The sequence below is a fragment of the Heterocephalus glaber genome, unplaced genomic scaffold, assembly GCF_053883595.1.
Source record: "Heterocephalus glaber isolate CG9 unplaced genomic scaffold, H.glaber_assembly_v1.0 deba00000818, whole genome shotgun sequence".
In the NCBI taxonomy this organism is placed as follows: Eukaryota; Metazoa; Chordata; class Mammalia; order Rodentia; family Bathyergidae; genus Heterocephalus; species Heterocephalus glaber.
In genome coordinates, this window is record NW_028258164.1 from 269,501 (window position 1) to 293,659 (window position 24,159).

Here is a 24,159-nt window from a genome sequence, read left to right on the forward strand (position 1 = left end):
TTATTGAAAGGCCTCTCAACTCAGGCACCTGCCTTCTATGTTGATGTACTTAACGCCTAGTCTAGAACACTGTATATGCTACCCAGAAACGTCTTGTTATCCCTTTCTAGGTCTCAGTTTGATTTGTAATTTAGTCTTTCTCTCCAGATCCTCCTCCATGGGCCTTTCGACATTTTCCATCCTATCCCCTCATTCACACTTCTTTCCTACCTTTGTATAAGAGGGAGGCCTCAAAACCTTCCACAAAGAATAGCAATAAAAAGTAGAGAAACAAATTCAGTCGAGTGAGATGAATACAGGATATAATTTGCAGGAACCAATTAGGATAAAGGAGAAAACAAGTTCAGGATTTGCTGTGATTGAAGGATGGAGCTGGACATTTCTAGATCACAGTCACTCAGCAAAACAAAATGCCTCTTGGAAACCACCGGGGGTGCAGGAACAAAATGCTCCTCAGAGAGCCTTTTAAATGCTTTTTTGAAGCATAATGCATTGAGTAGCTATCAGTAGAAAAGTGAAAAGTCACTCCAAAACCCTGAAGGATTCTTGCTTTGTGCAATGCTTAAAATTTAAGCATGACCTCTGTTTCCCAATAGTACACACTGAACTAGCTGTCCTCCAAGGACATGCAGGAATGAGTCTTCTGCCCTCGGGAGAGGAGAGAGGTGGGTAATCTCCAAGTCCTCTGTAACTCTGTGGCAGGATAAACATTCTCTGCCCACCAACAGATGTGGAAACACTCAACATGCCAAGGGTGAGCCTATCTGCATGTCTTTCATCTACTTGTTATGGACAATATTATTTTAGAATGGCATAGTTTGATTTCCTTTATGACTCATTTTTCTGATTTTCTAATGTTCACTCTGTTTTGTTAGCTAACTTGGATCAGGTTAATTTTCATGTTGTAGGAAGTAGTACAACAAAGGAAAATATCCTTTCTCTTTTGTTAGATTATGCCAATAATTGCATGATAGCTAATGTAATAATTTAAAATCTAGTATTCAAAAGGCACCTATATTCACCTATAATCTGGATATGAAGGTCAGTGTTTTTCCCTTCTACAGGAAAATGTAGAAAAGCAACAGGAAGAATAAAAACAAAAATCTCAAATCTATATATTTAGTGAAGGTAGGAAACAGATATATTCTAGATTCAAAATGCCTGTAAGGCTGCCTAAAAAAATAAAAAATCAACACTTTACGTCACTACCACAGTACAGCTGGTATAATGGGTCTTCTTAATCTGAGCCACTAAAATAGATGTGTAGCTATATTTTGTTGTGATTTTAGTTTGTCTTGACCTAATGATGAGCAATGTTGAGTTCTTTTCCCTGTCCTCATTTGCCATTTGAATATAAGTAGAGAGGTGTCTATAAAAGTATCTTGTCCATTTTTAAATTGAGTTATTTTTATATTATTGAGTTTTGTAAATACAACTTTTGTCAAACTGGTGGCAGGCAGTGAGTGAAAATAAAGTTTAGATATCTCATTAAAACTTAAATAAACATTTTTTTTCTGATCATAAATGAGGTAAACACTTTCCAAAATGTGTACTGGCCTATTTAGCTTCTTTTATCCAAAAGTATCTATTCATGTATATTGTCTCTTTCTTTCTTTCTTTCTTTCCTTCTTTCTTTCTTTCTTTCTTTCTTTCTTTCTTTCTTTCTTTCTTTCTTTCTTTCTTTCTTGTACCTGGGATCAAACTTGGGACCTTGTGCTTGTGAGCCAGGCAGTGGAATGGATTTTCTCTTTTTATTGATTTGTAGAAGTTAATTATATATTTCTGGTATGAGTCTTTGTTAGCAAATACCTTCTCCCATTCTGACTTACCTTTTAATAATTTTATAATACTTTTTGGTGAACAAAATTCTTATTTCTAACATAATCATAATTATCAATTTTTTCCTTTGTGTTTAGTACTTTTTGCATCTTATTTTAGAAATATTTCCCTTCTCAGATGTTGTGAACAAATGATCAAAACTTACTTCTCAAAGTGTTATCATTTTGCCTATGACATTCAGATGCCTCAACCACTTATGATACACATGATGTGAGTAGGAATCCACTTTTAGTTTTTCCCACATAATAATTACTATCCCATTTATTTTTAAAATGTCCTCCACTTTATTTACTGCTTAATCCAATGTCCATTGATATATGATTGCTTTTAGATTCCCTTTTCTGTTCCAGCAGGCTGTCTTAATTATTCTACACTATACTAATGTTACTATGTCTTAAAATCTGATAGAAATATATGCTCACTCATCACATTTTACAATGATGCCTACATAAACTTTGTTTTTCATTCCCTTAGTCACCTCAATTCTTCTATGTGGGATCATTTTTATTCTCATTAAGTCAATATTTAAAATTCTTTTTAGTTTTGAGGGTGGTAGACACTCTGAACATTTAGTTTACTTAAGGAATCATTATTTTCTCTTCATTTTGGAAGAAACCAGTGGCTGTCTATGGTGAACTTTTCAAGGTAATTGTCTTAGTTACTTTTCTCATTGCTGAGACAAAATACCCAACACCCAAAGTTAAAGGGGGAAAGGTTTATTTGGCTCACAGTTTGTAGATATTTTAGTTCTGTAGTCAGCTGACTCCAAGGCAGGGTGGCATGGGAGACAAGAGTCACAGAAGAGAAACAGTTCATGGTGGGCAGAAGGTAGCAAAGCAAGCAAGGGGCAAAGCAAGCCTCTTTCTGTCCCTTATATTGTATCTAGGCTACTGGTTGTGACAAAACAATCAGTGGACTGATTTAGTAATCACCCATCCTTAATCAATGTTAAAATTTTGTAAAAGTACTGTATAATGCCCAACCAGGAAATTGACATTTATAGATTCTATTTGTCTAAATCAAGTTTTTCTATTTTTACTTGTGCTTATCTGTGTGTGTTTAGTTTTATACAATTTTATCACATATGGAAGTTTGTGTGTGTATTTGCCCAGCCAAGGTGAAGAATAGTTCCAGTAGTAGAAGAATCCTTCACATTGTCCTTCAATAGCCACATTCAGCTCCCTTTTGCAGGATCCTGAGTTTAGGAGGACAAACTAGAAAATCAATTTCCACCCTTGTTATTTTAGATCTTCTCAGCATATGTTCATTCTGTGGCTCTTAGCATGACTTTTGCATTTTCTATCTTTTTGTCACTTCATGCTGTATTCAGAAAACTTTACTCTAACTTATGTTGCAGCTTACTAATTTTGTTTTTAGCTATTTCCAGTCAGTTGATTAACTCTTTCCACTGATTTCTTAATTTTTACTTATAGTTTTAGTATGGGAAGTTTAATTAGCTTTTTAAAAAATCAGTATTACTGTTTTTATAATTTTCGGCTTCTTACATTTTTTGAAAATATATTTAAGCTTGTAACCATGAGCTGTTTTGTAATATGTTAATTTCAATTTTTGCATGCTTCATGGATCTTTTTCTATTGTCTTTTTTCAAATGATGGCTTCTTTATTCTAATTCACCTTTATTCTAAGAGTATTTCCCTTTTCAGATTGCAGTAGGATAGAAAATGATTTTTGAAGTCCATTCTTTTGATCCAGGAGGCTGTGAAAACCATACTTCAGCTGCATAGCTATTTTTTTCAATGGACATATTTACTCTGGGCAAGAACAGGTTATATTTTTGAGCTTGACCCTCTGAATGTTCAGTTTATCCCAGGTTTTGACCTGCTAGTAACTCACTATGTGGTTAGCTCACTTCTGCCTTTAAAAAAATTAAAAACATTTTAATCAGCTTTTTCAGTTGTTATATCAAGATGTTAAGGGCCCACTAAACATACTCTTTGAAAATCTGAATCATATAAAATTACCAGTTTAGATATTACACCCTCAAGTGCATACACACACACATACACACACACACACACACACACACACACATTATGGAAGGATTCTAAAGATGCACTTGCAAGGGAATAGGAAAATTTGAGAGAACTTTATCAGAATTACTCAAGTCATATTACTCTGTAAAATCAGCCACACAACCACAGACTCTGTGTTTTGTTAAATCAGCCACACAACCACAGACTCTGTGTTTTGTTATTTACTTTTGAGGTTTTTAAAAAAGAGGTACAGATTGCCAAAACTTGATGGCACAAATACAGCAAAAACATAGAATGGAACATGGGGTAAAGGATAACAGGTTTATTTCCTATGTCAGTCATGTGAGTTCATTTACTACTGAAAGTCACTAAGGCAATTAAACTGTTATTTTTTTCTTTATTTTTAAAAATTGTGCCTTTGGGTTAGCTAAAAGAAAAGGTAATATCTGGTACTGTTACACACAATGTGTGCTCAGTAGCCTGCTGAACTCTAGAAAAGTTACTAAAGAGCCTGAAGATGAGAGAGAGCAAGAAGGGACTTCTACCCTAGAAAGCACATGCCTTGATATGCAATGAATTGAAGGTGGATGTCTACAAAATAGAACCAACTTCAAAAAGCAATAGTTAAGAGTCCCAGCACCCAGGAGGAGGCTCCCGGGCCACCATAGCACCACTCCCAGCACAGAAGAGTTGAGAAAATCCCAGGACCCAGTAGGAGGCTCCTGGGCCACCATAGCACCACCCCCAGCACAGAGGAGGTGAGCCACGTGGATGCCAGCAGCACACTCTCCACCCCACCGTTGAAATGAGAAGACAGGTAAACAAGCCTCAGAACCAGACTTCCAAATCACCTACAGCAACCCCAAAGGGAAAGGAGGTGGAAAAATCTGAGACTCAACCACCTGAACTCCCTGAACTGGCAACAAAAGAGTAGGTGGAAAAAATGAAATCAGAAATAATTTCTCACATAACAGCAGAGATTGTGCCCATAGTGCAAGGCATGATTAATAAATCTAGAGAGGACCCAGATAAAAAATAGAGGAGCTGAGGAACATGATGGAATCCCAACATAGGAAATAAATGAAATCCATAAAACAGATACAAACAGATTTCCAGGAGATTAAAAATTCCATTGAAAGCTTACACAGCAGAATGAGCCAGTGTGAGGACAGAATTTCAGATATAGAAGATAAGATTGCAATTAGTGACCAGGAAAAGAAAAATTTCTTTAAAATTGTAAGGGACCACAAGAAATCAATCCAGCAGCTGCTAGACAATGCAAAGAAGAATAACATAAGACTAACTGGAGTCAATGAAGAAACAGGAGAGAGTGCAGATGACATAAAAAAACTTTTCACAGAAATGATGGCAGAAAACTTCCCAAGCAGGGGAAATGGACTTGACATACAGTAAATGAGGCATATAGAACTCCAACTAGCCTTGATCAAAAAAAAAAATCTACATATAGGCATATAATTGTTAAGATTCCAGAAACACAACAGAAGAACAAAGTTCTACAAGCAGTTAGAGGAAAGAAACAAATCACATACAAAGGAAATCCCATCAGAATCACAGCAGACTTCTCAACGCAAACCCTCAAAGCAAGAAGAGCTTGGAGTGATATATTCCAAGCCCTAAAGGAAAACAGCCTCCAACCCAGATTAATGTACCCTGCAAACTGTCTTTAAAAATTGATGGAGAAATAAGATACTTTCATGACAAAGAACACCTTAGGAACTTCATGAATACCAAACCAGCACTCCAAATAATTTTAGATAATATCCTAGGAAAAGACAATGAGGATCACAACCCCAGGAAGGCCAGCAGAATGAATCTGTTGGGCACAACAAGAAACTAAATGCAAATGGGGAAAATCAAACAAAAAGAAAAAGTCATGACAATGATAAGTCAATATGTATGAGTTATAACCATCAATGTTAATGGTCTCAATTCACCAATCAAAAGAAATAGACTGGCAGAATGGGTGAAGAAGCAAGATCCAACAATATGCTGCATACAAGAAACACACTTAATTCAAAAAGAAACTCATAGACTGAAAGTTAAAGGGTGGAAAATAATACTTCATGTGACAGGAACCTGAAAAAAAGCAGGAGTAGCTGTACTCTTTGAAGATCAAGTGGATTTCATACCAAAATCTGAAACACTTCTGGTTCCAAGAATTTCAGATAAGGGATAGTCAACTTGTATGTACAAATCTATTGTGCACATATGTTTTCATTTCTCTTAAGTAAAACTTTAAGAACAGAACTGTTTTCTCTTAATAGTAATACAAGTAATTTCTATGTTGTTTTCCAAAATGGTTTTATCATTTTACATTCACATTAGCAGTATTAGAAAGTTCTAACTGGTTCACATCTAAGCTGACATCTGTTCTTTTAAAACTTTTAACTTCATCTCCCTAATGAGTGTATAATACAATCTTGTTATTGTACTGATTTTGTATTTTTCTGATTCTAGTGTTGCACACCTTTCCTTGTGCTGTACTGGCTATTTATCATCTTCTTGTGTCTACTTTTTAATTGGGTTGTCTATTAATGAGCTGTAAGAGTTCTTTATATATTCTGGTTATAGGTTATATGGATTATAAATATAGTCTGTTTAAGGACTACTTTTCATTTTCTTAACGATGTCATTTAATGTTCTAAATTTTGATGGAGCTTCATTTATCAATTTTTTTCTTTTATACATCATTTTTTTTATAACCTTGGAAATTCTTGCCTACCCTGAATTCATAAACATTTTCCCTTATAATTTCTTCTTAAAGTTTTATAGTTTTAGTCTTTCATATTTAGGTTCATAGATCTTTTCAAGTTATGTTTAATGTATGGAAATAAAGAGTTGAGGTTAATTTTTTATATACGGATACCAGATGTTCTAGTGCCATTTGCTGAAAACACTATCCTTTCCTCTGCTTTTGAATTGAGTTTATGCTCTATAAAATGTTACTGTTAAATAATCTTTCAAAATTCAGTGGACCATATATGTGTGGTTCTATTTCTAGATTCTCTGTTTTATTGCAATGATCTCTGTGTCTTTCCTTACACCAACATTGCCTTGATTACTGTAGCTTTAGAGGAAGTCTTAAAATTAGGTACTAAATCTCTTCCAACACTGTTTTTTTTTTCTTTTTTACTTTTCTAGGTCCTTTGTACTCCTACATAACTTTTAAATTTCAATATCCAATTCTTCATTTATAGCAAGTATACACAGACTTGAATTTTTATATATACCTTGTGTTTTCTAATCCTGCTAAACTCAAATATAAGTTCCAGGGGCTCCTAGAGATTTCTCAGTATTTTCTCTGTAGATGATCATTTCATCTGCCTATAAAGATTTTACTTATACCTTTCCAATCCTATGCTAATTTGTTTCTTTTTATTGCCAGACTATTTTGGTTTGGGCCTATGTTTCAAAGTTTAATGGACAGATGAAGAGTAGGCATATCTGCCCTTGTTCCCCACCTTAGGGAGAAAGCATTGTATCTTCTCCATTCACATAAGGCATTTTTGCTGAAATATGGAGTACATGTTTTGTCCATTGAGAATGTTCTGTTCTTCTTCTAGTCTCCTGATAGTTTTTACTATGAACAGCTGTAGAATTTAGTCCAGTACTTTTTCTGCAACTAATGACAGGATCATATGGCTTTTTATGTAAAATCTGTGGTAATGTCCTCTAAATTTTGATATTGTAATTTTAAAATGCATAACTGATATTGTGTAATTGGAAGAAAAAGTCTAAAGAAGTAGGGGGAGTGGGAGGGGTAGGGGAAAGGAAAGAAGGGAAAAGAAAAAAATAGGAGAAAAGGAAAATAATGGAAATGAAGCCTCTGCAAGTAGAGAAGGGTGGAGGGGGTGAAGGGAGGGCAGGGGAAGGGGAAAAAAACAAGAACCAAGATACATCATGTAAAGGTACAAGTTCCCAATGATGAATGTAACTGTATTTTATATCTAAATGGTATCAATAAACTTAATGAAAAAAAGCAGTAGTTGAGAGGATCTTAACTGTGACTCCTTGGCTTCTTGAAGAAGGGAACAATTAAGATAACACTAATAAGGAGGGCTATGAGGACCCACATAAAACTGAGGGGAAAAATACCCCAGGAGACACACCTGACAAAAATGTTCCCATTTAAACCTGGCAAGGTAAAATAACCATATTAGGTCACTCATAAGGCTGACTGAAAACTAGTGAGGCACTTTCAAACAAAAGAAATATGATTTAACATAAAGGATAATGAGAAATTTCTATTAATAAATCTCATTTAAAGTGTCCTCAGGCATCAAATTCACCATCAAGCTGTACTTTATCCTCAAGATATTTTAACCCTGCCTGCACTTACACAGCAGTCTTAATATTAAAAAATCAAGAATAGTAAGGGATTGTCATTGTCCGCTCATTCATCTCTTCTCTCCTACTGAAAATGGCTCAGTAAGGTAAGAGGGTCTCTATAATGAGAAAACAATATTTAAAAAACTATAACAGGGTTGAATTATTAAAAATCTGGTCTACTCTGTCCCCATGATGTCTCACAGGATACAAACTGAGTTTCTCCAATTATATTATAAATGTGAGTTTTCCCTATCCAACTTATTGAAGATATTTTAAAAAATATTTTCATTAAATATAGTGTGGATACAAAAATGCATATAAAATATAAAGCAACATTTTACCAAACAAGTATTTACCTACAACTGAATTTAAGAAAAACAGTATTACTATCATGCTGAAAGTCTCATAAACATCATTCACCTGTCTCATCCCATTTCCTGGCCTTCCCAGCCATCATAACTATAATCATTCTTTCTGTACCATTCCTTTGTTACTGAAAATAAAAAGAGCAAGTATGTTTGCATATGCAAACAGTGTAGTGTTTACTTTTCGATGGTCTAGAGCTATATATAAATGGAGTTGTCAAGTACAGCAAAATCTTCCTGAATTTGGCTTTTTTGTTCCTGAGATTTGTCAGCATTGAATGTAGTTGAAATTTATTCATTTTATTCCAGTTTACTATTCCACTCTAGGAATATTCCCCAATTTACGTATTTAGTCTACTATTGGATTGTTTGAAGGTTTATACTGTTAACAAACAGCACTTCTAAAACCATTCTTGCATATATTTCCTGGTATCCATGTGGATGAGTTTTTTAGGAACATAGGCAAGAAAGGAATTACCAAGTCATAGTATTTTTGCATCTTCAGCTCAATTGGAAAACATCAAATATTTTTACAGTGATGGTTCCAATTTACATTTCCAATAAGAGCACACCACAGTCTGATAGCTTCATATAGTAGACAAAATGTTCTCAGATTTTAAACTTGTTGCCAGTCTAGTGGGTATTAATTAGCTTCTCATTGTGGTCTTAATGTCTGTTCTTCTTATTGTTAATGAGATTGAACATCTCATACATTTTTTTGACTTTCTGTTTCTCTCAAGTGAAACTATTCTTCCAGTGCTTTCCTTCTCCTCTCCCTTTTTGTTGGCATATTTTATAAGATTGTGTATTTTCTTGTAGATTCTGTACATACATCCTCGACAATGTTTATGGTTTATACGCATTGCAAGTATTTTCCTGCAGAGTTAGTGTGTCTTTTTATTGATTTTATGGATAGTGCTCACTTCAGCAGCACATATACGAAAATTGATTTTATGGATAATTTGAGCAGAAGTTTTAAATTTTAATTTACTTATTAATGTATTCTAGGGGATCTGTTTCAAGAAAGTGTTTTCTATATTCTGGCCATATTACCCATCATTACATTAATTGGAAATTATTTTTGTATTTTTGTTTGTTCTCAATATTATTCTGGTTCGAGGTACTCTTCTGATTTGCTGACAGACTTAATTATTAAAGTTTTATAGTTATTCTTTAACATATTCTATACTTATAAGGGCAAATTTATTCTTTTCAGGACTGTCTTGACTACTCAGGGCATTTTGCTCTTCAATATAATATTGTTAAAAATTTTCAATCAGTTTGTCAAGTTCCATAACAATAAAAAAATTTGTTAGAATTTTTGCTAGGATTGACTTGAATCTACAGATTACTAAATGGAAAACTAATCTCTTTATGATATTGTTTCTCCCAATCTATAAGTACAGTGTCTCTCTTCGTTTAGTCTTGGTCTATCTTAGTGCTGCTAGTTTTCTCATTAATATCTTGGGTAATTTGGTAATTTTTAATCATGCTAAATGTTCTGTTTGGTTCCACTTTTTAACTCTTTACTGCCAATATACAAAATATGATTAAAATTTTTCATTGATTATCAAGCAGTCTTGATAAGTTACTCAATAATTCTTTAAAAGTTTCTACATATTAAGACAAAATTATACCATCGGTGAAAATATTAGCATCATTTTCCCTAAGATTTATACTTCTTATTTCTTCCTTTGCTACTTTGACAAAATACCCAGTGGAAGTGGTAATGGCAGAAGCCCTTGTATTTGACTTTAAAAGGTTTGCTTCCAAAGGTTTGTCATTAGATATGCACTGGGCCTTTGGATAGTATCTTTCATTAGGAAACTTTTTACTTTCAATTATTAGTGTGCCAAGAATTTTAACATAAATGAAAGTTTAACTTTATTGACTCCTTTTTGTGCATCCACTTAGATCATTATACATGTCTCTTTAATTTGTTGATATGGTATATTACAGAAACCCATTTTCTATTACACCATGTACATCCCTAAAGAATTGTTCATTAGTCAGACAGTTAATTACTGTTAAACAATGTAGATGTATTCTTTTAGAATTTTAACATCTGTGTTCACAAGTTAATTTGGGCAGTAATATTTTTCATATCACCCTTTAGATTCCAGAGCAAATATCCTGCTTGATGAAATGCAGGAATAGTTCCATTTTTAAGGGTAATTTGTGGAGGATGAGAATTAATTTGCCTGTTAGTTGTTTAGTATTTGAGCCATTTGCGTGAGGGAACGTCAGAGGAAAGTGATTAATAACTATATATAGTTTAACTACTGATATATTTTCCTTAACAGAGAAAATCCTCTTCACTTCTTTTCCTATTTCTCCTTAAGTTATCTTGAATTATATTTTTATAATTTCTTTCATTTAACCAACATTTTAAATTTATTGGCATAATAGCAATCAAAACATACCATTTTAAGCTACACAGAATGCCTAATATATTTTTCCTTCTTTTTCCACTTGCCTAATCCTAAAGTTTGTCAGTTTTGACATATATTTAAAATATTTTTTTGACTTTAGCTCTACTGTTTGTCTGTTTTCTTTTTATTTTGTTCTCTATTATTTTCACCTTTATATTTGGAGTATAGTAAATTTAAGGGGATTTTAACTTTATTTATTTATTTTCATGTAATTTCTTAAACTCATTCATTTTGAGGGTTTGTTTTACTTTCTGATACAATGGTTTAAAGCTATTTCCTTTTAAGAGCCACGTTAGCTTTATCATGATTGACATGCAGCATTTTCAATACCATTTACTTCTCAGCAGTTTCTAATTTAATTGTGATTTCTTCTTTGACCTGTGTGCTTTCAAGAAGTATTTAATTTCCAAAAGTGTGAGTTTTATCTAATATTTTTCTGAACTACCTTTAGCAATTTTATTTTGGCCTGAAAATGTCTTCTATGTGACAGTAGCCACTTTAAATATGGTTAATTTTGCTTTATGGTAAAAAAAATTTGGTTAATTTGGTCAAAATTATAAGTATCTTTGAATGGAAAGAATATTTTGCAAATAATCCATTTTTAAAACTTGTTAATTGAATTATTAAATCTATTATACCCTCACTGACTTTTTGAGTCTGATTTCTCAGTTACCAGATAAATGTATTAAAATCTCATACTTCGATGGTAGATTCATTTTTTCATCCTTTTTATTATTTAGAACTTTTTAAAAGTAAAACATTTTGGTACGTTTTGGATATAAATAATAACTCTCATCATAGGGAATGTTCACCTGTACGTGATATATCTTGCCTCTTCTTTTTTTCCCATTCCCCCCAGTCCCTGCCTTCCATATATGCAAAAGCTTTGTTTCCATTTTTTTCCTTCTATTTTTTCTTTTTTCTTGTCCCTTCCTTCCTTTCTCCCTCCCCCTCCCCTTATTCCCCTTCCCATTTATTTCATACATACATAGTGTTATTAAATAGATACACAAGAGATGATCAAAGTATACAATGAATATTTAAATTCAAAAATGTTAATTACAGTAAAAAGCACATTGTTATTAATCACTCTCAAAATACTTCCCTTTGCTCCAAATACATTTTTCTCATTATTCTTGCCACCTTCTGAAGTCCTCTTCTGTGTCTTTATGAGGTAAATAAAAAATACAATGAACACTGCTGCCAAGTGGGATCCAATGGAAAAGAAGGCTTGTAAAAACACTATGGTGTGTCTTTATCCACCTAATTCACCAGGTCTGGCATCATATGACTTCTGACTCTTCTGCAAAGTCAAAATAACCATGAAAGGTAAATAATTTGATTGAATTCAGGACATTGAGGCAGTCACAACAGTGCAACTTAAGATATTTTTCAGGGCAGGGGTTGGGGTGAGACAGAGTCTTGCTATGTAGCCCAGGCTGGCCTTGAACTCTCAGTAATTGATTTTCCTGCCTCAGTTTCCTGAGTGCTGGGATTGCAGGCATGCACCACTACCCCCAGCAATATTTTTAATAATATACTGAAACATTAGATGGCTTTTCATTTTTTTAATCAAGGCTTAACATCCTTGTCTTTAACAAATCAATTATATTTTTATATTCTTGTAAATCAAATTTAGAAATGCAATAATTTACTCCATCATCACTAAACTACTGTAACACTGAAATACCAAGGAAAGAAATAATTTTTCATTTTATAATGCACTGAAACCCAACATATCCAGTTATTTAGTGCTTGGTAATGTGCTCTTTACTGAGTTTGTTGTATCTTGGCTGTATCTACTCTGTATTGGTGGCCAATTACTTTGACTTTGTCTACATTAACAATAAGTGCTGTGTAGCCAAGCAAAGAAATTATGTGTTAAATATATCAGGGATGCTATCTAAATTGGATCTAGGTGTTAGTGTCTCAAGATAACTGGCAGAAGCAAACACAGAATTTAAACCCTTAAGAACATAACGTTACCATGAAATAAGACATTGTCAAGAAACCAGCTGAGGTCCCTTGCTTTGCCTTTTAAAATAGTGACGGGACCTTTTTAAAATTCATATTCCCTCTCCACATGTGAAAGTTAAATGTTCTATTTCAATTCTTTTGTTACCTTAACATGGCCAGAATGCCTACTTACAAAAATTCAAAAGGATAATTTTCTCCCCTTTAAACAAAGATTTTATTCAAGCTGTAAACTGATCACCCTTTCTTGGCTTCTATGTAACTTTAAGATATCATACTTCTATGTTCTTGCTATTTTAAATTGAAAAAAGTATTGTATTTTACATTCAATGTTGCTAATATTTACACACATATTTATCACTCTCTTTCTCTAATTCTTTTTTCATCTTCCGTGTAGAATTGGTTTAATTTTTCCTGAAGTGCATTTTTTAAAAGGAGTGTTTCTTGATTGCAAATGCCTTCATTTTTCCCTCCTTTTGCTCAATATATGATTTCAGATTGATAGGAGTTTCTCCCATCACAATGATAGCATTCCACAGTTTCATGGCTTTCATTGCTGTTGCTAAGAAATAAATTGTTGGTCTAAATCTAGTTTTTTTAAAATGTGGTTTTCCAAGGTTTTTTTAGTCTATAGTCTTCTGTAATTTAAACTACAAAAGGTACATGTTAATTTATTTTTTTATTTACCCTACTTTAATTCATGACTTAATAGATTGGTATTTTCATCATATTGGCAAATTTCTTAGTTAATTTCATTATTGCTTCTACCTCTTTCTTTCTCTAGGAAGAACTCTACCGAAATTAGACTTTGTTTATTCTCTGTTTTCTGTCATGTTTTCTCTTTTTCTCACTGTGCCACATTCTGGATACAATTTTCAGATCCTTCATATAGTTCACTAAACTTCTCGTGTTATACACAATCATTCTTCAAATCTAACCGTTCTGTTTATTGTAATATTTTTTTACTCTTCAAATTTCTAATTTATTCTTTTTCAGGTATCCTTGTATGATTTAATATTACCTTAACTATATTTGAATCCCCTCTTTTAAGTGAAAATATTTAAATATACTCATTCTGTACTTTCTCTTATAAATCTCATGTTTGAAAGTTTCATGAGTTCAAGTCAACTGTTTATTTACCCTGCTCACACTTATTCTTGTTGCCTAGTTTCCTGGGGTGTTTGTGACTTTGGCAATGAGCTCCAATTCATGAGAACTTCATCTGTAAGTATCCCCTGAGGTCTGACTTTGTGTGGGAAGTCCGTTTGCATTTGCTTCTAAAATCCTGAGGACACTACTAATGTGGGATGCTTCTAAACTAATGTATTATTAATCGTCTTTCAAAAATTACTCAGATGTTACAAGCTCAGTTGCAAATGCTTGTTTTCTGACCTATTAAGAATCACTAGAACATGCTCCCTCTCCTATAAATCTAATGCCAAGTTTGAAAATGGGTAATTATTCTTGCAAACTTTTTCTATTAACCCTTTAATTGAGGATTCAGATCTTTGTGGTTCTATACAGTGAGAATCACTTATCAGACCCTACCTTGAGTGGTTTTGTTTTATGCCACTTTCTGCCTCCAGCCTAAAATCCTATGAAAACTGAATTTTATATTCATCTGAATGGTAGTAAATATCTTTAGGGTAATAGTACCATTTACCTGTGAGGATTATTGCTTTGATGAGATTTGTTGCCTCTGAAGGAGGCTAGATCACAGTGTATTTTCTTCCACAATGCCAAAAACAGAATTCCAGTTTCCTTATTACATCAGTTTGTATGTATATCTGTGGTCATATGTGTATGTAAAAAATATCTGCTGTCTATTGGTAATTTAAAAAATAGAAATTATCTGAATTGCATATAATGGCTATGTCAGAGGATAATATAATACATATGTTCACTTAACAAGCATTTGTCACCCAACATTTTCAGTTAGGGTTGTTTGTGAATCCATGGGAATCCTTCAAGAAGATCCTTTGTATCGAATATAACATGACCATGCAGTGATTTTTCCCTTTATCTCAAATGAGATATGAACTTTCAGTTATGAAATTTTCCAGAAGACAGAAACTATGAAATGTTATTAGTTTCCCTGCTAAGTCTTTCTTTCTGCTTATTTGGGGTTCATCTGCTTATCTTCAAAATTACATTTACTTGTAATTTATGTTTCTATAAAATAATGGAGACAAGCATCTCAGGTTCCCAAATGAGGTAATAAATTTGTATTTTCATGTCACTATGAGTCTACAATTTGTGTTCTGGCAAAGGAAATGTAGGATATCTGCAACTATCTTGAGCTATTAGCTCATTTGGGCTGTGGATACAGGGCTGTAAGGAGTGTGTAACTCCTCCTTTGCCCACCCCTAATATCCGAAGGGTCAGCCTTAGCTCTAGACTCCAGAGAGTTTGCATGTTTGAACATTTTCACTTCAGGCACTCAACTGAAAATAAAGTGTGTAATATCTAGATGATAGGTGCTCCATTTGTTAAAAATCAAAGCTTGAAATTATGAGCAAGTATCTGGCTCTCGACTTCTGAAATCTTATTCTTGCTATGATATATTTAAAAATACATAGAAAAGTTGAAATGTGGTTTAATCTAAAGAAGGCAGGGCTCCACGTGATTGGCCAAATTCTAGAACTTCTGTGATCTCTCTGTGATAGCTCATGCATACCATGGTCTTTGAACCGTGTACATAACAACAACAAATCTTATTCTGCCATTTTCCACACTTAACTCCATATTATAGTTTGAATCATAAATGTTCCCCCAAAGACTCATGTATTGAAGACCCAGTCCCAGTGTTACAGCCATATTCAGAGGTATGGCTTGGACGTGATTGGATCATAAGGGCTCTGACCTCATCTGTGGATTAATCCACTGTGGGTTCAACATGTAGTGGTCTATTGGGACAGGGGTGACGGAAATTTAGGAAGTGGCATTTAACTGAAGGAAGTGGGTCCTTGGGGGCATGGCCTAGAGGGTATATCTTGTCCCTGTCCCCTTCCTCCTTTGATTGCTCTCTCTCTCCTCCTTGCTGCTTTGATTATGAACAGCTTCCCTCTGTCATACCTTTTGGCCCTTATGTTTCTAAATAACCATAGGCCTAAAAACAAGCTGTCCAGGGACTGACATCCCTGAAATCATTAGCCAAAATAAACATTTCCTCCTTTAAGCTATTGTTCTGTGATATTTTGCTACAGTGATGAAATCAGACTAAAATACTTCATAAATAAAATACGGGCTTTTTCACATTTTTTTAATCCATTTTGGACAAAAAATATGTTTATATCCATTTTGTATGGATAAATAATCATTTTATGGTCGTGATTTCAAGAGACTGATGACATTGGACTGATTCTTTCCTTACAACTTAGGATCCAAAATCTATAGGACTTGAAGTATTTCCAGTGGACCACCACGACACATATTTCTAACTATTCATAGTATACGTTGACCATGGTGTCTGATTTGTCACTCTCTTTTGAGAGTTCTTGTTTTGAGGAATTCTTTGCTATGACAGTGTTGGATTATCAAGATAAAGGAAGAAATAAATAAAATGTTTCCATTAAAGACTTTAATTTAGATGTGAGCAACTGAATGAGGAATGCCAAAAACAGCCTCCATTTTTCTGATGAGAACAGTGGGGAATGGTTTTAAGACCAGCTGCTAGATAAAGGAGATTATGCAACAGGCAACTTCACAACAACAACAACAGCAGCAGCAGCACAAAATACTCTAGCACATATTGATCTGAACTGTTGTATCGATACTATCAGATTGTTTCATGGTTTGATGTATTGTTCCCAAAGGCTTAATCTGGCCCTAGTTCTCTATCATGTCAATAACAGGGGCAACACAATAGTCTCTAAAGATGCAGTTTTCTTTTAGTTTATTTTTGAGACAGGATCTCATTGTGTAGTCCAGGCTGATCTTGAACTTGTGACATAGCCCAAGCTGGCCTTGATCTGTCAATCCTCCTGCCTTAGCCCCAGGAGTGCTGGGATTACAAAAGTGCACCACTACTCTCAGCAATAAACACCTTTTAATTTGATTACACAGGGCCAGCTATTATTGTTATTACCTGAGAACCAGGACTGAAACAGAATTCATTACAGGATCACTACAAGTAAAGAAGACCAATCACTTACCACCTGGAAAGTTACTAACTTGGTGAGTGGTAATTATTGTTTGTATTCTTCATCTGAGGTGGAGAAAATGTGCCAATGAAGGCCTGAATGATAAAGAAAATATCCCAATATTTCAGAATATTTTGTGGAGGGGCACTCAACATTTTGCTTTCAGTAAATTCCTACCAAAAAGAGATCAAAAGAAGGAAAAAATAGAAACAAAGCTTTCATAAATAAGGAGGGGAAGAGAGGTTGAAGGGAGAGGAGGGGAATGGGAAAAGAAGGAACAATCAAGATATACCATGTACAGGTACAAATTCCCTATGATGAATGCAATCATTACACATATCCAAAATGTACCAATACATTTAAGAAATTAAAAAAAAGAAATCAAGTCAGACTAGAGCTAGCTGGTTTACCAACAGATGGAAGAGAAAACTACTTTTTGAAGGGAAAAATTCTCTGCCTGTGACTTAAAGGCCTATGATAAAGGCCTTGAAAGTCTATTAGCCATCTCCTTTGACACCACAAATGAAAACTGATGAAATAAGAAGCCACTAACCAGTAATTTTAGCACTAGATAGACCAAGCACACAGTTTTTTTCTGAAGTAATTCTAGTAGGAATTCTCAACCAAATAACTCAAGTTGCCCAACTCGCCAAGGATCACACTACAGATATTCATTATTTTTAACTGCCTCAAAGTATTGATCAAAATATAGCCTTTGGGACTGGAGAGACGATAGAAAAGTTTCATGTCTTTTGGCCTGAGGACTAATGCTGTAGAGAAGATTTTTAGCGATAGTTCCTGGTACACAAAAATTTATCACCAGCTAATAAACTGACCACAGTAATTATGACTGACAATAGTCTGTGACTGTTCAGCCCCTAAGGCTCTCCAGTACCCACATTTACATCAATAGGAATTGAGCTGCTACAGGCACCATCCAGAAGCACATCCTCCCTAGTGTGGCATCCCTAGATGTGGCCATGCTGATTAACTGAAGAAGTGAGATTCCCTTGGAGGCTGGGGTAATGGGCTGGCTGGGAAATTACTGTATGGGCAAGAACAAGCGAATTTTCTTTTCTGGGATAACTCTTCTCTATTTTCCCGTGTTTTCTTCTCTTTGTTACATGTTATGCATTTTCTAGTTCTTCTCTCAAAACTTCTACTGATATGTTCAAGACTTTTGTTTTCAAATGTCTAAGTTACTGGACTACTAAAGGCCACATTTGATCCTGATGAAGAAGAGAGTACCTCACCTGGAGACCGCTACTATGGGGCAGAGTCAGTGCTTGGATGAGACTTTGGAGGTTCTGAGTGTGCCTGGTGTTCATGAAGAGTGGGACAGATGTTGGGTAATTAAAGAGGCAATCTATGGTAGACATTTTTGCTTGTCTATCAAATCCTCATTTCTTTCAATTAAATGAACTTCAATTATTTATTTCCACTTTTCTTATCTTACATGTATTTGTTGGCCCTGGGGTAGTTCTGGCCGATGAGATGTAGGAAGAAATTCCTCAGGAGGACACTTCTTTCTTAACAAAACCCAAGTTCCTCTCACCATTGATCCTTACCTCTGTCTCTATCTGAAAGCCAGACGTAATGTCTGGAGATGGAATAGCCATCATTACACCACAATGATAGTGGCACATGTGGAGGAGGCAGAAGTGGCAAACAGGCAATGCAAGACCTTGAGGGCTTCACAGAGGATTGGCTGCCTAACTTAAAATGTCTCTGACTTAAAATGTTAAACAAATAAAACTTACCAAAACCAGTGTTAAGAGGGGTGGTTCTACTTGCATCTGAACATATTTTTAATACATGTAATCTTTTTTCAATGTTTTAAAGATTTACTTTTTAGTTTATTAGTACATGGATGTTGTACATAATGTTTACATTCTTCGTGGAAAGTTGTGCATGTACCTAACACATCCCAATTCCTTTTCTCATCCCCTCCCCCCTTCCCTCCATCTCCCTTTCCCTTCCCCTCTGAGAAGTATCTGTCCACCTACTTTCTATTATCTATAATTTATTTTGCTCTTTATTTTTACCCTGGGTTTTTCACATTTGAGAAATAATGTGATATTTGAGCTTGTGTGTCTGATTTATTCCACTTAACATTACGGTCTCAAGGTGCATCCATTGCCCTACAGATGACTCAAGCTCATCCTCAGGAACAGGGTATCTGTAAATCCCCATGGTTGGCTGGCTCCAAGGCAGTAATATCATGATGGAAGGGCTTGGAGGAGGAAAGCTGCTCAACTCACGGGATCCAGGAAAGAGAAAAAGAGGGAAAGGGCCAGAGAGGAAGGGGCCCAGATCAGATATAGTCCCCAAGGTCAAAGCCCCATGACCCGGTCCCTCCAACTTAGCCCCAACTCCTAAGTTTTTGTTACCTCCCAATAATGTAATCAAGTTATGATCTTACCAATGGATTAATTCACTGCTGCAGTTAGAGCTTTCAAGATCCAAGCACTTTCTGAAAGCCCCACCTCTGATCACATGAGACATGGGGGATATTTTAGAGCTAAATCATAACAGAGAGACATGGTGGTTTTATTGTTGAGAAAGAATTTCTAAAGTCACAGAGCCATCATCCCAATACTCATTTTCTAAAACTCAACAGTTCTGTTAAATAGTTGACTGTTGTGTGATAGGAGTGGGGGACTCACAACAAAAGCTTATAAAAAGCAGAATGAAAAGCAGCAATTGAGATTATTGGATTCAATACCATAAATGGTTTCATAATTCACTTTAACTTTGAAGCTATTAAAAACATGATAACCTATGTGTCTGAGGAATGTTGGATTTGCCAGTTAATTTTTCTTTACAAGAAACAATTTAAATAAATTGATAATCATTAAATATACGGTAACTCCTGAACTTTTCTCCTCAAGTACCACACACATACACATACACACACAGTAAGACTGGAAGGACATCTTCAAGTGCTGTTTAAGATTCAAAGAGCACCTGCCTGGTGCAAGGAACTTTGCACAATAATTGAGTTCATTTCCCAGTGACCCTTTATTGTCTCCCATGTTGAAAATGAGAAAATTATGGGGCAAAGAGACTAAATAGTATACTGAAGTTTGCTGGTATGTTAGATAGAGTTACTTGGATTTAAGCTAAGCCTCATAAAATCTCTAGTGTTTTCAAGCAGAATCTATAACAGGAAACAATATAGCATAGATTGAATAATTTTGTTGAAACCAAAAATTGGAACATTGCTCAAGGAGTGCTGAGGAAGTAGGAGTGCTTTCATAATTCACACTCGGGAAGTAGTTTTATTTTTCTTAATAGATAGACTTTCTTTTAAAGAACAAAGACATTTAAGGAGCTTAGTAGACAAGTGAAGATAGAAATAAATGCAATATTTTGGAGTTTCCATGTGCCCTTATGGCTATAGCCAAATTGAATACACATACACATAAAAATAAATACCTATAGAAAACACACCTTGTATTTAGCAAAGAGAGCTTAAAAACAAGTTTGGCCATAAAAATAGGTAAATTTGTTGAGTAAGAAAATATATAAAGCCTCTTCTTTCCTTATTCTAACACATTTCCTCCTAATCCAGCAGCCATTGTTAGCTACTTTAGTATATCCATATATTATTAACTGAAGTAACAAATATTATTAGCTTAATATAAATCTTCTGAAGCTATGATTGCCAAAAGGAATACGTTTATATTAAATTACTCAAAAAGATATAGTAGCTCAGGTCTGGGGATTTATCTCAGTGGTTTCACCGCCTGCTGCGCAAGCGCAAGGACCCGAGTTTGATCCCTGGTACCAAAAAAGAGAAGATATAGTGGTTCAAATGGAAATATTTGCATTAAAATGACATTCAGACTAAATGTCTATCCTTCAGTCTCTCATATCTCCAGTGAAGGTGTGAATAAGCAGCTATAAACCATGGTTATTTTAATTTGCTTAGTGATATTTTATTGCCATTCTTATCTAAAGAGCTCTTGTATAAATATATAAGGAATTAGATAAAGTTTGAATAAACCTATGGTATCATTTGAAGGATCTATATTCTAATGCAATGAAAAACTGATGTCTAGGGCTGGGGTGTAGCTCAGTAGCAGAGCCCTTACTTAGTGTGGAGGAGGCCCTGGCTTCAATCTCCAGTGCCACAACAATGAACAAACAAACAAACAAACAAATAAATGGTCTCAAAGACCCCTCAAACCTCTAACCAACCATTCACTCGATTTCTGGACATTTTGTTACCTCTTTCACTTATTTCCTGGCAGGAAGATACTATTAAATTTTAGGAAAAAAGAATTCTGATATTGTTTAAACCTTCTAGAATATTACTAAGACAGAAATGCTTATGTACTTCTCAACTTTCTCTGGTATTGTATACATTGAAATCTATTCCTTTCAGTTGAGAAAAGATTGATCATCATTTTTGAAGGCATTTACTAAGATTCTCAATATAAAAACAAATAATATACTGACCAACATTATTACCAAATACCGGCAACCCAAATTCCCCCACATCAAGTCCTTCAAAGGCTGGCAGCGTCTTTCAGCCTCAGCACCGTTAACATTTGATGTGCATATTACTTGGTTTGGGATCATTAAATTTTAGATAATCTTTGTATCAGCCCATGTTATGTATATGTTTGCTCTAAAATGGGTTTAAATTTTTCGAAAATTTGCAATAACTGCATGCTGCATCAGATAGATATTTTTAGTACATGGCAGGAGCTCAAAAATGGTGGATTGAATTAATTAATGGATAAAGGAATAAGTTCTCATTCAAAGAATGAAATATGAGTCCAGTTTAAACTCAGGAATAATTAGTCATTACCCAGTTCACCACTGGATAACTGAACATTGAGAAGAAACATATTTTTTGAGGCCTACACAATCTCCACCGAATGACCCTACCAATATGTATATGGAGAAGACAGTCTGCTGAGCAGAAGAACATCTTTTTTTGCTATTTAATTATGCAATAGAATCTGACGTATACAATACAATGCTTCAAGGAACATTGCAGTCAACATGACTTCCAGAGGCTCAAGTGGGTGAGCAGGGAGACAGCTGGCAATGTGGAAGTCAATGGACTGATAAAAGGGCTCCAGTCACCACCTTGGGACACAGCATCAATTTCTGAGGATTACTGACAAGAGCAAAAGTGATCGTTCCCATCTGAAATAGAACAGTGGGAAAGAGATAAACATGGAAATGACTATGACCCACTTAACAGAGCTAAGGCTCCTCCCGGACCCATAATCTTCCTTCAGATTGGATGAGTAGATTCAAGGACTCATCTAGGCTCTTCTAACAGAAACAGCTATAACAGAGTGAATCTCAGTTCTACAAATTTAGAGCTTTACAATGGCCACAAGCCATGCTGTCATAGAACCTCCTTGATAGAAATGTCATGAAACTACTCATAACTGAAGCCTGAGAAACAGCATTGGCTGTTCCAGGGAAGTCAAGGAAGTTGTGGCTTTCCCAAATGTTCTTATACGTCCAAAGCAAGTGATCTATATGACGGCCTCCAGAGGATTCTCTAAGATTCATTCCTTTAAGAATATGGTCCAGAAGGTGGAGTAAGATGTTGGCTAAGTAAAGTTCTCCAACAATCTTCTCCCACAGATACACCAGCTAGTCACACTCCAAACTATGAGGAAGCCAGATGAAAGACAGTGGCGGGTTTCAGTATAATTAAAAGAGGAGATGCACTGAGGAAAGCAGAAAGGAAAGAGTTGCCAGCATCACCTTGCACTCAACTCATGGAGAAAGATGCCTGTCACTTGGGAGAAGAAGAAAGAATTAAGTTCAGGCTTCATTGGTTATCTGATGTAGAACCAGATTTTAGGCCCACCACAGTGAATCCTGTGCTGGACCCAACTGTCTCTATCCCTCGGCCAGTACCCAGACTGAGCCCCTAAAGCTACCTCAGCCAGACTGACTCCACTAGCCCTTGACCAATTCAGCAGAGCAGGGAGCAAAACTCCACCTGATGAGGAGAGGGGCACAAAGCTAGCATAGGACCTCAGCTTGGGTCTCAGAACCTGACCAAAAGCTCTGTACCTACACCTCCACTTGTGAATAGCACCTCTAGACCCGACCAGTATCAGGTGAAGGCCAGTAGGACAGGTGTGAGTTTTGTCCTGCAGGATTTCCAGCCTGGGAATGGGCTTAGCTACATCCCTCTCTCCAAGACTCTGTATGTCCCTGTGGCTATGAGACTTTCTGTCTATCTCCACCACCCATTCCCCAACCCCGAGCCGCTCTGTTACCACCAGGCTCACATGTGGAGCCTCTAGACCAGCCCAAAACTGTGAGATGGACAGATGTTTTAGCCTTGCATCATCAGTTGTGATGGTGATGGGAAGCTGAGGCAGAGAGAGTGCTTCATCCCAAGAGTTGAAGGCCAGCATGGGCAGATAGTGAGACTCTATCTCAATAAATGAATGAATAAATAAATGAATGAATGAATAAAAGAATATAATCCAAGAATTTATAATCTAAGATCCATAAATCTCATAAATCTTTTATTATTTCCAAGTATCTTTGGACTCCAGAAGTTTTATGCAAATATACATAAGTATGTTTTTTTACCTTCTCTAAGACATTTACCAAATTCTCAAACCTGTCATTCAGAAAGACTTAGAATCATAAGCTTACGTATTCTAGTTTAATGAATTCAACATCTACCACCAGATATCTAAAGCTTCACCACTATAACAAAGTGAAAGAATTATTATTTGAAGGTGGTTAGAAGTAGAGTTACATCTAAAACTATATATTATGCTTTACTTTGTTTTGTTGCATCCTGTAACCTTTAAGAAGCTATATGCCTACCATTGTACAGACTAGTATATTATCAGATACAGTTGCTTTCATTTACTTTTTAAACTTCACAAAGTCCTACCTTCAAGCATTGTCTACAAATTTTAAGATTCCACCTCTGAAATATCTCAAGTTTTACTCATAAAAACTATTTGTCACAAGTTTAGCTTTCTAATCTTACATGGCTGCTAAATTCTAGCCCGGTATTAACAATTACAGAAGTTAATGTTTTAGAAACTCAGTTTGT

At 35.1% G+C, this 24,159-nt stretch overlaps 1 long non-coding RNA gene across 1 annotated transcript; it reads left to right on the forward strand.

The window, feature by feature from the left end:
- Positions 1 to 553: 553 nt before the first annotated feature.
- Positions 554 to 19,789, forward strand: LOC147828915 (uncharacterized). The gene is made up of 4 exons (XR_015449924.1): positions 554 to 754; positions 14,123 to 14,178; positions 17,020 to 17,130; positions 18,239 to 19,789. It is a non-coding gene; the product is annotated as an uncharacterized LOC147828915 (long non-coding RNA).
- Positions 19,790 to 24,159: the final 4,370 nt, after the last annotated feature.